Raw genomic sequence first — 15,419 nt, 5'->3', positions numbered from 1 at the left:
CAAACACAGAAATGGGATTTTATCATCCCTGCTCGCTGGATCAGAGCATCCTGGCTTCTGAACATTGAGAACTTCTTATAGTTTGTATTGCACATCTGGTGTGTGCTACAGCCATGTAATGAGTATGCTGATGCTATGCAGATGGTGTGTAAAACCTTTAAGATCTAAAGACTCGCAGCACAATTCATTTTCCAATGCTGCAGGCAGGTACAGGCAAGTTGGAATACGCCGTAAACCACGCAGATAGCCTTCTGTTTAATGTGAATGGCAGACTGTCTGTGGTTTACTGCACACTCTTCAAACTCTAAACTGAAAGCAGCGAGAAAAACATCGCTGACGTCTTTGTCGCACCAAAATAGCTGCTCAAACGTTTTTGAAAATTAATTGAAATTTGATTGTTACTGGCAGGAGGCAGCTGCAGGTTGCGGGCAGAGGAGGCAGAAAATCCTGCAGGTGCAAAGTACTGAGTGAGACGACAAGTGTAAGAAAAGCACATATTCTAGAAAACAATGCTAAAATAAATGGCTAAACAACTGAGATGGTTCAAACATGAGTTTCACTCTTTACTCTTCAATCAGAAGGCCTGTTAGTGCCATGAAATTTTATGAATTTGACATTTAGGGCTGGATATTCTAGGAATAATTGCCATGTCTCTGACAGATGTTGCACTTTTCAAAACAATTTAAAGTGTGTAATAGATTTAAAGATTTAAAGCATGAGATGGACCATTAAAACATGAGACATCAACAAAAATTAACCGTACTGTGACACAAAAATGAGAACTCAAACATATAACATCCTTCCATCATGTATTTATTACATTTCTTTAAATGTCATAAATGACGGAACAATTATCAAAAAAGTATTGCAGTCAGGCTGCACAGTGGTGTAGTGGTTAGCACTTTCGCCTTGCAGCGAGAAGATCCCTGGTTCACGTCCCGGCTTTCCCGGGATCTTTCTGCATGGAGTTTGCATGTTCTCCCTGTGCATGCGTGGGTTTTCTCCAGGTACTCCGGCTTCCTCCCACAGTCCAAAAATATGCTGAGGTTAATTGATTATTCTAAATTGCCTGTAGGTGTGAATGTGAGAGTGATTGTTTGTCTTTGTATGTGGCCCTGTGACAGACTGGTGACCTGTCTAGGGTGTCCCCTGCCTTCACCTGAGTCAGCTGGGATAGACTCCAGCCCCCCCATGACCCTAATGAGGATTAAGCGGTGTATAGATAATGGATGGATGGATGGATGAACATAAAAATAACTAAAATCCTCTGACCATCTTTAACCCACCATCCTCATGTTGTTGCTTCAGGTCCATCAAAACACTGATAAACAGACTGAAAAAGAGCTTCTACCCCAGAGTCATGAGAGAACTGAACTCTGTCAAACACTCCAACTGTCTGGACCTGAGTGAATACTTGCAACTTAACTATTACCTAATGCACCTTGTATGTATTTATAATGCACTGACAGGATTATTGATTAATTGACAATTAAAGGAATTCTGTTCTGTTGTTTTCTTACTTGGTTTTGTCATTTCCAGGCAAAAGAAATCTGTTGGTCAAATGAAAATTCACTGAAAAGCAGCAATATGAATACATGGTGTCTTGTAAACCTGTATGGACTGTGCATAGCTACACTCACCACCCACTTTATTAGGTACACCTGTTCAATTGCTTGTTAGCACAAATAGCTAATCTGTCAATCACATGGCTGCAACTCAATGCATTTAGGCATGTAGATGTGGTCAAGACAACTTGCTGGAGTTCAAAACGAGCATCAGAATGGGGAGGAATGAGGATTTAAGTGACTTTGAATGTGGCATGGTTGTTGGTGCCAGACCAGCTGATCTGAGTATTTCAGAAACTGCTCAGCTACTGGGATTTTCATGCACAACCATCTCCAGGGTTTACAGAGAATGGTCCAAAAAGAGAAAATATCCAGTGAGCAGCAGTTGTGTGGACCAGAATACCTTGTTGATGTGGTCTGAGGAGAATGGACAACTTGTTGGAGATGATAGGAAGGCAACAGTAACTCAAATAACCACTCATTACAACCAGGGAATACAGAAAGCCGTCTCTGAACACACAACACGTCCAACATTAAAGAAGATGGACTACAGCAGCATAAGACTACGCTGGATGCCACTCCTGTCAGCTAACAACAGGAAACTGAGGCTACAATTGGCACAGGCTCACCAAAATTGGACAATAGAAGATTGGAAAAATGTTGACTTGTCTGATGAGTCTCCATTTCAGCTGCGATATTCAGATGGTCAGAATTTGGTGTAAACAACATGAAAGCATGGATCCATCCTGCCTTGCATCAACGGTTCAGGTTGCTGCTGGTGGTGTAATGGTGTGGGGGATATTTTCTTGGCACTACTTGGGCTTCTCAGTACCAATCGAGCATTGTTTAAACGCCACAGCCTACCTGAGTATTGCTGCTAACCATGTCCATCCCTTTATGACCACAGTGAACCCATCTACTGATGGTTCCTTCCAACAGGATAATGCACCATGTGACAAAACTCAGGTCATCTCAAACTGATTTCTCGAACATGACAATGAGTTCACTGTACTACAATGGCCTCCACAGTCACCAGATCTCAATACAATCCATGTGGTGGAATGGGAGATTAGCATCATGGATGTGCAGCCAACAAATCTGCAGCAACTGCGTGATGCTATCAGGTCAATATGGACCAAAATCTGTGAAGAACGTCTCCAGCACCTTATTGAAAGTATGTCATGAAGAATTAAGGCAGCTCTGAAGGCACAAGTGACCAGTGAGTGTATATGCACTGGTCCTTCACTGTAGCAAGAAAAATATCTATAATTCTGTCACTGATTGATGAATTCACATCATATATTCAGCTGGGGTCCCTATATGAGCTGGTGACTGATAAAACACCCATCTGTGACTTTAGAAGGACAAAAACCATCTAAAATTAGAGCTGCGATGTTCCGTCTTTTGATGATCACATTAAACGCATAATTAACCCCAATCAGATGAACAGGGGAACACAGAGGGCTGCTCTGCTTGGGTCTACGGTGCTGAGAATCAGTCTTGTGATTCCGTTGACCCTGAGGTCAGAGTCTACGACCTCCTGCACGAAGAGCACCGACACACAGCACAAGTGGCAGTTAATGGAAAGAGCAAAGTGCACTAGAATCACCTAATTTTCCCCAACAGCAGTCCGTAATCACTATAACATTGTTTCGAGTGTGCAGAGAATCATTTAGCTGCTGTAAGTTGCACAGGGACAAAAGCAAAAAAAGGAGATAAAACGCATAATGAAATGATCCTAATGAATGCTGTAATGCAGATGATAAATAAGCAGGTTGCAGATAATGAGAATGTCAAAGTGCATACAAAGTACTCTTCTCTTATTTTTTTGTTGTTTTGCATCTGGAGCCATATTGGTACAGCATGAACCACTTCAACACACAAGAGCAACAAAGGAGGTTTGCAAGATTAGCAACAAAAGAGACACAATAAATCCGGTACAGATGGTGTTAAATGCATAATACCGAGATGAAAGTTCAACATTTTCATGATTTTCACAACGTAACATAAAAGCTTTTTCAAGTGTTTGGTGTTTCTGTGAGTGCCGTCTGACATATCGTCTCTAACCCCCCCTCCCCAAGGTGCTGAACAGAGGTGAGATGAGGAGGTCGCAGCGAAATGATTCATATCGTTCTCATTTCCAACCACTCAGTGACCTCTTCTGCCCCGTGTGAAAGCATCTGCATTTGTCATTTATTAGATTTCTCTCTCTTTTTTCTTATTTCACCAGTCTGCACATCTCTGTGATAATGCTTTTTTTTCTTACACTTCATCAGCAGGCTGTTGCAGAACACTTTTTTGTTTAATTACGGTTGAACAATAATTAAGATCCAAATGAAAGTGTGTTTCTGGGGGCGTCTGGGCTTTAGTTTTTTTATTGCTGGTTCATTGTATTCTCAAACAACAAATACATATTCTCTCTTGTCTTTTTCCCTAATTAGAAGCCTAAAACTGCCACCTAAAAACTCGACAGTGCATCCTCAAATTGAGTTTTAACTGCCGATGAATTTGTAATAAAACAGCGACTAAAAGATCTGCAGCTGCAACTTTAATTGATATCACTGCCAAGTTACACCAAGTGATATTCAGAATCAAAATCAGGAATACTTCACTGATCCCTGAGTGGAAATTGCTTCCACTACAGTGACTCCCAGCCAAGTCTTAGAAATATAAAAAGTACAAAATATATAGCAAAACATTAGTAGAAAAATATGTCTTAGAAATATAAATATAAGTAGAAACAATATAAGCGTAAATGTAAAATGTGCATTATAAAAACTCTAATTATAATAATTAATATTAAAAAAATTTCTAGATGTCACATTAAATAATTTTCATCATGGAGTTCCGGAGATCGATAACAGAAAATAAGTTTCTAGTGCAGCCATTTAAAGCTGGCATTCATCAATCAAACAGAAGAAATCTGCTGTTACAGCAAAGACACACTGCTGTAACAGCACTCTTCTATATTTAGCTCACGTGCAGAACAAGATGAAGAAAACTATTAAAATCAATGACTGATTATATTTTGTTTTTGTGTGTTTAGTAGACTTTGCTTACTTCCACCAACAATTCTGTATACTTAGATTTATATTTTTCTTAGAACAATGCACATTTTACATGTTGTGCTTATACTTTTTCTACATATTTTTATATTCTTAGGACATATTTTCTACTTCACGTTTATATGTATTTTTCCTAGTGCTTAAATTTCTAAGACTTTGAATGCGAGCAGCTGTAATGTGAGCAATTTCCCCTCTGGGATCAATAAAGCATTTCTGATTGTTACAGCTCATTCGAAATACATATAAAACCAGAATGTAACCACCTATAAACATGAACCTAAAATAACTGCTGTTTCACTATGAGGACATCTACTTTAAGTGAATGCTGAATTTGCGTTTATATGACAAATCAGTTTACAAGCTTGGAAAAGAGAACGTGAGGATCTTGCATGTCTGATATATTAACTTCTCTACTTATTTTTACTGCATCTCTGGAAAGATCTCAGCTACATGCTGTGACTTGCTGGAACAACAGAACACAAAACAAAAAAGCACCGCTGACCAGAGAAGAGAACCCTGAGGCCGACATGTCATTTATCTTCAAGACCAAAGCTTTTGGGGAGAAACTTGAAAAAGCATTTTGGTACTGACCTGCTCTCAGGCATACCTTAGTTGTGTTTTATGTATTTAAAGCTGCAGTGTGGAACTTTTGTCTCCCCCTTCAGGTAGTGAGAGTAGTTACACAAACAATTGTGGATGCATGCTACTGAAATATGACTGCTTTCTTTTTTAAAAGTTATTTTTTGGCCTTTTTAGACTTTATTATAGTGCACAATGGAGAGAGAGACAAGCAATGTGGGGAGAAGAATGGGGAAAAGACATGTAGCAAATGGCCGTGGCTTGGACTTGAACCCTTGGCCGCTGCACTGGGGACTATAGCCCCTGTTGGTGGGTCCCCCACTCAATCAGTGGAGCTACCGGGGCACCCTTGCTTTCTTTTATTAGACAGGTTTTTTTTCAAGAGCATCAGAAACTTTTTTGGGGGATGTTTATTTGTTTTTGTCTGCTAAATGCATCGCCAACTTTGTCTTCGTTGCTACAGTTGCTTCTCTCTTCAATTCTAGCAAACCACTTATTGCTGGTTACAGTAAAGTGAATAGCTTATTGCTAAGAGGGCCCCTGTGCAGGAACGCCAGTAAAAACACCAGATTTGAACTTCTAGTATAGTGCAAAATACAGAGATTCATCTGGTTTAGCATTTTGCTAACTTGTTTGGCTTGAATGTAGCTACATGTTCAGTTATATCTAAAAGTCCTGCGCTACAACATGAACGACAATATCTTACATTCTATAAAATCATGGTCTGCCTCTCACCTTTGTCGCACACCGTTGAGATAGAGTGTGAAAACTATTTGACTGCAACCGAGACTAAAACCAGGATTTGATTCCCGTCACAGTGCAATTAATAATAGCTTATGTTTAATCCAATACAGCACTACAGTGCAGCACCCACTAAAAAAGACAGCATATTCTACATGTGTTTGATCCCGTACTTCACACTTCTCCATAGAAATAATATAATGTGAAGGAAAGCTTGTGATGTGAGCTTCAAGGCCTCGCACCGTCCTTGGATTAGTGTGCCGCCTCACATTAGTCCTGTCAGTTTGTTTACTTGCACACTGTAACACATTAATAAGGCAATTTCCCCGACTGCTCTCTCTTTTTGATTGCATTCGAACAAACAGACCGATGGGACTCACGGTTTGTCGAGTATCAGCAGCCACGGCAGACAAAGTCGATTGTTGTCGGAGTACAATACAGTCCCACATTTCAGATATCACAGCGGAGACGTGCGCAGCGGGAATATTTTTAGGCTGCTAAGATAAAACTCACAGGAGCAGCTGTCGCTCAGGAGGCAGAACAAGTCATCTATTATGTTTAAGTTTTCTGTTTTAATCCATTTTCACGTGTTTGGATTCAGCAACTTGTTTTTCTGAACAAGACAATAAACCAAAAATTGAACCTTGTGTGTGCCGTTCTGGAGTAAATTTGTAGTAAATGCAAGTCAGTGAGCTAAAAAAGAGTCTTAAAATCTCCACATTGCATTACTGTAATTATACATATTGCTGTGCAAATGCTAGACACTTGATGTCTGGATTGTGATCCGTCCAGGAGTGAGGGTCTGATTGATTCTAAATTCACTCCGCAGCAACAAACCATAAAGAACTATCTTTAGAAAGAAGGAGAACATGCAGTCTCTCCACAGATAGTTGAACCACCCACAGAGCCCTGATTCCTCCATCGCTAACTCAGACTGGGATTTGATGAACACTGGCCATGCTTCCATAGAACTGTCAGCAAATTAGTAGCAAACTTTTGAAATGTCACCTTAAAGAAAACTATATGAAAAGACCAAAAGCTGACTTAGACTTTGGGATCATTCGACAATTGGAGGACATTTTGGCTTCCAAATTATTGAAAAATTAATCTTCTCTTTCACAATTTTCTGCTACATATTCATCAATAATAGTTAATAAACTATCAAAGGCTTCATTGGCTCAGCTTACACATGAGTGGTACCATATTTATTAAATATTTTATGTGTTGTTTGCTAACCCTACTCTAATCATAGTAACAGGGTTGCTAATCCATGCTAATGTTAGCTTTTTCTCAGGAGTTGATCCTAGATATTTAGCTGCTGTCACTGCTGACCAAGAGGACAAACTTACTGATGCAAAACAGTAAAGGTTCAGGTTCAGGCATATGGGTTCTGTAAAGCAGCTTGAGGCAATTTGAATTGTAATTGGAACTATGTAACTAAAATTGAATTGAATTGAATTAAAGAAAAATGTATCCTGATAATATGCATAATAGGGCTGCATGAGGTAGAGTGAGACATTCAGTCAAGGCTGGCAATGCTATGAAAATCAGAAAAATAGAAGAGAGGACATATTTCAATTCTAGAATGATCCTTAGGCTGGTTTCCTTCAACTGCCTTGGAGCTACAGTAAACAGTAGAGAAGAAGAAGAAGAGGTCACAAAACAAAGCCAGTTGTTAGCCCAAATATCTTGAAGAAGACAAAACCAGTCACAAAAACAGGTAGAGGTCTTCAGGAGTTCTGTAAAATTGGGCAAACTGTATTTATTCGCTAATGCCAGCTGGTATTGTTTATGTTTCATGCTGTCACAGCCCCTTAAAATGAAGCTATATTAGAACAGATTCAAAAAAAGGTGTTTCCATTCTTCATGATGTGAATTGACTCATTTTTGGAAATGTCTAAGCCCATCTAAAACATGCAATTTTTTATTTTTTTTTGTAAAATTGAGAATGTTTGATTAGATTTTGCAGCTTCTATTAACCTTTTCTGATGTGATACTTCAAATTGTGCATGAAAAAAACATTACTGAAACACAGCTACTGGGACTTCCTAAAATTACTGCGGAAGTTTGGCACATTCTTCAAGATCTTTAGAATGTTCAACCTGCCAAGAACCTTGAAAAACTGTAAGAGTTCCTGAAGGCAAAAAGGGGTCAGACAAAATATTGGTTCAGTTTATTCTTTTTATAATTAGATAATGTTAAAATTATATCATTTATCAAAACCAGAAATAGTAACAAAAAAAAGTCCTCTGTTGAAAGAGATTCACAACTTTCCGACAGTTTCTGAACTAATTATGTGTGATGTGCAGTTCCATCAAGCTTAGAATTGAGATTTCATCAAAATCACGTGTCAGAAAAATTGCCACAAAAGAACTATTTATACTAAACACATTTTGTAAAAACTAATAAATTCTGCACTCCTTGGAGCAATTGAGCAGCTATTAATGACTGAGCTGCAACCAATAGTCACGTGACAAAAATGAGGGAACTTTTGAGTTGAGCTGGTTTGAAATGGAGGTTGTATTTACATAGAGTAGATGTGAGACATGTACAAATAAAAAATAATTAAATGTAAGTAGTAAAATGTCTTTAGTGCATAGAATCGCTTTTTTTGCTTCAAGTATTGGTAGCACATGTTGTTCCAGATTTGAAAATGTTCTTTTTCTTTTTTTTTTTTTTTTTATTTTTGGCATTTTTACTCCATCAAGGACGCGGCGCCTCTGTGGAGTTATGTGACAATCGCTGTATGTCTGTCTGTCTGTTAGCAACATTACTCAAAAATGGACGTACAGATTTGAATGAAATTTTCAAGGAAGGTCAAAAATGACACAAGGACCAATTGATTAGATTTTGGCAGTGATGCGGTTTATAGTCTGGATCCACAGATTTGCTAAAGATTTCTGTATCATTGCGAGATAGCGGCATGACGTCACTGTAACCATGACAAGTGAACACTACGTCAGCTGCCTGCTGACGATCACATGATTGCGATCCTACCACAAATCAACTGTTGCAGACTTATCAGGACTTATCCGTTGGAACTCATACAAGGAACAACTGATTAAATTGTGGGGGTGTTTCCAAGTCCCATCGATTCTCGCTGCCTGCTACATATATAGGTCAGGCAATTTGGTATCCGTACATAACGTACACATGCATAACACACACCTGTGCTCAGCACAAGGTCATTTTGTTTGTGGGTACATCTATAGTAAATGAACACATTCTATAGTGCCGGGATTTTTGCCACAAATTTTTTTTCAAAGATTTCATCCATCAGAAATGATACGACTGAGCAGCCTTGGCAGAGTACTGCACTCTCTGACCTGCTTTTCTTGTTACTCATGTCATACTGCACAGAAGGCATTTTTGAGTTCTGTCTATTTGTAGCCGTACTTGTCTTGATTCCATAGAGGTGCATGACTTTATATTACAGTAATAAAAAAAAAGCTACAATGAGTAAAAATATGACAAGAGAAAAAAGGCCCAGGAACTGCTTGGGGCTCAGAGGGTTAACAGCACTTGCCGTGAAGCAAATTGACAAGTTAAAAGTATTTGTTGCGCACTTTTTTTAAAGTTTTTTTTTTTTGGCCTTTAGTCAATAGGCGCAGTCAAGAGGCAGACAGGAAGACATGCAGTCAAGTGAGCTGGTATCAAACCCAGGCCGCTGCATTCATGGGTCGCTTGCTCCACCAGCTGAGCTATCTGGGTGCCCTTGTACACTTTCAAATGAGGAACTGGTAACAACATGTTGTTTGCCATGGTTTTAATCCAGCAGTATAGTCCCTAAATCAAAACAATTTTCTGTCGTCTCTGTTATGTTCCACAGACTTGTCTTGGCATTCTTATTCTCATTTCATATCATTTCAGGAGACAGAGGATACAGATCAGAGTTTACCTATGAGAGTCTACGCCCAGTCAGATGTGAATCTTGTATTCTGAGTGTGTTATTGCACTTTACTGTTTATGCATGCATGTCCACGCAAGCAGTGTGCATGTGAGTGAGGAGAACATTAGCTTGAGAACAAAAAAACGGAGATCCCTCCTCCTCGCTGCTCTGCTCAGTTCAGATGTGGGTTCTGTGAATTACCGTCCTCACTGCAGCATCTGTGCTCTCAGCTCGGCTCTCTGCTGCGGACGGCGAGGCTAACGCCGTGCCAATTAGGCCGGTAATCTCGCTGACATTTCTGTTCGGCACTCTGAGGCCCAGGCTGCAGGTCTGAGGTGGTGATTTACACTACTATAAGTGAGAGCAAAGAAAAGGGGGGCAATGTTTGTGATGATGAAGCCAGCATTAATAATGCTTTCAGGCCATCACTGTTTGGGCTGAGAAAAGAAGGCGACCAATAATGTTCCCTCTCTGCTCTGTGGTGTGATTTGTTTTGATGACTCAAGAGAAGAAAACAGCTACACAATGGAGGACTGATTTCTTGTTTTCCCCGCTTGTTTTCTGTTCAATCAATGCACAGAAAATGTGATTTTTCAGAAATAATTTAGAGGAGTTCTACATAATGAGACGGAAGCGAAGGACGAGAAGTAAAACTTTAGAGGAACACTCTTGACATTTTGAGAAATAGGCATGTTTCACTGCGAATTAGACGAGAAGATCGATATCAATTATCTTCTTTGTTCCGAGAAGGATTGCTGAGAGACCTCTCTGACCTCCAAGACAACTCTTACTATACATGGATGGGATGATGAATAGAAATAGGTAGAAAAAAAGAACTGGAAACACAAGATAGTACCAAGATAATTCTTATGAAAGCAGCTTGCTGGGTATGTAACGTCATATTACAGTTTTTTAATACTAATTATCTAAAAGTTATGATTTTCAGAAAAACATGAGTTATTCTATCTTAAAATTTTTAGGCAAAAAAATATGGATATTTAAAATGGTATCTTTTCCCTGATGTATCAATAATTTCTTGTAATGGAACTACTTTCAGCATTTTTATTTGAGGTTCTGTTTGAATCACAATATCTCAAGAAGTATCAAAAATAAAAGCCTGAAATCTTCTGTTATTTGTCATCATGTCATTGATTCAGGATCTGCAATGTTGAACAAGTAGATCAATAATTTCTGATTATAGGTGAGCTGAAATTAGAAAAAAAAAATCCTTGAAAGTCCCATCTTTGAGCTGAGAACACTGTTGATACAGAAGTCAGCTGGTGATACTTTCTGGACCATATGTTACCGTCTGTCACAATAGTACAAAGCTAAACACGTAGAATATTGTTTCATTTGGGATATTTGATCACAAATATTTGCTTGCTTTACAGTCAACATGTAAATTATTACTTTTTTCTGTGTTTATACTATTATTTATTTATATTAATATATTACACTAGATATTTCTGCATGTAATCAATAACTGACCATCAGATCAAAAACATCAGCAGTTCAAAAACATCTTGACAACATTTATTAATAAATCATTTTTCATATAACTGTACATCTTAAAATAAAGTGCAGAATTTGAAAAAATAATGACTGAACAACCTGAACCAACATATATACATATCAAACAATACCTAAATCTCAAAACATGTAAACAGTTGAACACTTTTGCATATTTTTCCTGTCTTATATCACTCCCCTTATATCCCTGCTGCTTAATGGGAGAACTGAGCTGCAACTTGCCCTGACAGTATTTTGAATCGTGGTCTGAATGGTGTCAGGGTCGTTCTCAAACACATTTGGAGCTCATTGGTCAGTCTGGGATGGTATTTAGTTTTGATTATGTTCATAGTTGAGAAAGCTGCCTCATAGCTGTATGCTGAGACAAACGTGGTCAGCATGTGACCGTGGTCTGTCCTCTTCTTGTCTGTCCCTCACCTCTCAACTGTTTTCTGAACACAGAGCCGCAACGTTTAGCGCCTGCAATGCAGAGACTTCAATGGCTGAGTGGCGTCACATGGGATGGCTGAACTTGTACGTAATTGGTCTGTGCGTTTCCTGAGCTGATACCCAAAGCTGGAAAACCCGGCAAATTTAAAATCCTGTTACAATTTGTTGATTACAGTTCCGGGTCTGTATAAGACGGCGTCTGGATCCAGACAGCAGTCCAGTTAGTGACCCCTGATCTACACGGTGCTTAATCCTCATTAGGGTCATGGGGGCTGGAGTCTATCCCAGCTGACTAAGGCGAAAGCAGGAGACACCCTGAACAGGTCACCAGTCTATCACAGGGCTACATATCGAGACAAACAATCACACTTCCATTCACACCTACGGATAATTTAGAGTTACCAATTAACCTCAGCATGTTTTTGGACTGTGGGAAGAAGCCAGAGAACCCGGAGAAAACCCGTGCATGCACAGGGAGAACATACAAACTCCACACAGAAATGTCCCAGGAAGGTGGGGATGTGAACCGGGAATCTTCTAGCCATGAGGCGACGGTGCAAACAACCAAGCCGCCCATCCTTGTGCAAATGCAGGAGGTAAATGAAAAAGGGGCTCGTGCATTAAAAAAAAGCTCCATACTGGAGGTCAAAAACTCTGCACAGCACTTTTAAATGTGGCCTTTAAAACAGTTTACAGTGCATGTGGTCCAGTCAACCAGAACCAGACAGTGACCTACCGATTTCTTCAGCTGCCTCTCGAGTCTCCTTCCTCCTGGGTTTGTACTAAACCAGGTTAAACATCTGTACCGACTGAAAAAAGACACAATAGATTGATTTTCTAATCTGACCCTCTGTGAGAAAGCACACAAGCCTATTTCCCAAAGTATTGGTTAATTTTATAGTAAGCAGATTAGTTGTTCAGACCGTTTAAAGGTCAACGCTGCAGAGGGAGACTTTTCCAATCATCAGAGTGTTTGATTAATTAATTACTGGTGAAATGAGGGCTTTGAAAATCTGCTTTAATGAATTCAATTAACACGCGACAACAGCAGATGCTGCGGATGAACCAGTTCCGAAAATCAGACTTTTTTTTCTCAACGAGGCAAGCCTATTTAAGTTTGGCATTTAAAAACTGAAATTCAGCTCATTAGAAGTTTCTGTACGCAAATATGAATTCAGCCGAAGGACGGAGGTAAACAGGTTCATCAATATCATCAGCTGCGCTCCAGTCATTTATTTGTAATAAAGTAATTTCATTAAGTAACATACCCATATGGCATACCGCGAGCATTTAATATTTTCAGTTAATGAGAGGGATGAAAATGTTTTCCAAAAACCTAATCAGCAAGCGCAGCATCCTGGGAAATATGCATCTGGATTTATTTCAAGCCACTGCATTTTTAAAGAGCAACTCCAGGAACCTTGATAATTTGCCCTCTTTTCTGAGTTTCGCTCTCAGTTGTGCTAGCCAAGGGTGCCATTGTAAGTAAACCCACATCGTATGAAGGAGTTTCAGAAGTTCAGTTTTAACAGGTATTTGTTTATAAAGTTCACCAACAGGAAACTTAACACTTTTTTTGCTGTTATTTTGTAAGTTTCCACCAATTACTGTGGGTCAGGAAATGTAAAGGATGAACAGATTTGCAGGAAGTTGGTAGCTGTGAATCTAAAACTCGATAAACTGCACTGTATTTAAATGAAGCCTGGTAAGTTTCATTACTGAATTCCCAGGATCTGAGCAGGTATGGAAGCTTCAGTAACTAAGGATAACAAAAAACATTCAAATCTCATTCACAGATGGAAAATGAATCCTCTAAACACGGGAGACGCGTCTCAGTGACACCCAAAAGTCAAAAGAGGAAACAAACCAAAAAAAAAGAGGTAATGTAAAAAGTTATGAATATTCCAGCGCAAAGAAGCAAAAAGTTATCAAATGAGAGACAAGCGTGAAACACTAGCGGCACGAGCAGCAAAGGAAATGAAGATCTCCGCTGAAGCAAAGCCACGACAGGCAAACATGACAACAGCTCACATGTAGTGGTAAAAAATAGATAAATAAATTGGATTCACGTGTTTCCATCCGAGCCTGATAATGTATCAGCAGATCTCATGAATAACATAATAAAGTCCTAGAATGGGATTTGGAGGATTATCCACGTGGATATCAGGCTAAACAGCATCGCCCCACTCACTGCAAGTTCAGATGCACATAGCAGATGATGTTGATTACACTGATAATTAATTATTTCATCTGACAGAATAATCTAGTGAACATAGGGGGGAGGCTGCCTGCATTCATGAGTAAATTAATTTCAGATAGCAACATGTTCTCCCTTCCTAAGGTGGCAGAACCCTCCCCCTTCCCTTTACTTTGTAAAATTTAATCTTGTACACAATATGACACTGATGAAATTGCTTTTCCATCGTACAGGGCTGTAGCTTGCATAGTTAGAATAATATACAAGCATATCAGATGCTCCCTCTTGCCTGAAGATGAGCATCAGTCCCAGACGGAGGAGTTGGAGCGTCTCTTCTCCTGCAGAGCTCCCCGAGGCTTCCTTCTGCTCCCATCAAGCCACCGGTGGGCTGAACACAGCTAAAACACAGCGCTGCGAGGCTCCAGCAGCAACCCACTCCATAACAACTGGCACAGGAATACAGCACAGAAGGAACTATAGCAGTGAAGGCCAGTAAACTGGAACCCAACATTCTGCTGCGAGATTGCATTGCTGAGAAGTGCTCAACTGGAATGCCACACCTAGCGAGCATGGTAAGCAGAAAAGGAGCCAAAAAAGCCACACAAAAGTTCATTATTTTACATGAACTGACACTTATCAGAAAACCAATACAGATGGCACTGGTGCACAACCACAAAGGCAAAGAAAATCTGTGTAAAATCTGTCAAAAATCAATGCAACTTTACTTAATCTTTCCACTCAGCTGTCTGCACTAGTGATTCTAACATTTACCTCAAGTTTCCTGCTGTTGCTGCATCTCCCTCGCTCCCAGAAGGTGTGTTTATATACAATTAATGTAAAGAGCAAATACATTTTTGCAGGAAAAATAATGCTGCCCTAATGACTTCTTTTTTAGAAGAAGAAAATGTTGCTCAGAATCTGCCTGGATGCCAGATAACTATTTAATTCCCCAAAGTCCAATCTTTCAAAACAAAATGCAGCATTATTAAACTTTTAATGGCTAAAGTTTAGGCTCCCGCAGCACTCAGTTGAGGTCAGAGGAACATTGTGGTCTTGCTTTCTATTGAAAAAGCCCACAGCAACTCGAAGATACAATGTGGGAATTAACATTTAACCAAAGCCAGAATCTTTCTCGAACCTCGACCGATGTGCTTTGGTTGCAGAAAAACCCAACCACACACAGAATTTGCCTGCACTTGGCTCTGGAGTCAAAGTCCTGCACTGTGCATGTCCATCCTCCACACTAACCACCTCCGTGCTGATGCAGCACAGATAAATATATCGCTTACTGTTATTTATTTAAAGAGAAATGCTTCCCCTGTAAAAAGTCAGCAAAATATTACAGTTTCACTAGCAAAGACAAAGCATGAATTAGAATAACATATAGACAAGTACTACTGTGGATCAGCACCTCCAAGTCAGAG

Source organism: Amphiprion ocellaris, chromosome 1 (assembly GCF_022539595.1).
Source record: "Amphiprion ocellaris isolate individual 3 ecotype Okinawa chromosome 1, ASM2253959v1, whole genome shotgun sequence".
Taxonomy (NCBI): domain Eukaryota; kingdom Metazoa; phylum Chordata; class Actinopteri; family Pomacentridae; genus Amphiprion; species Amphiprion ocellaris.
This window is presented reverse-complemented; position numbering follows the sequence as displayed.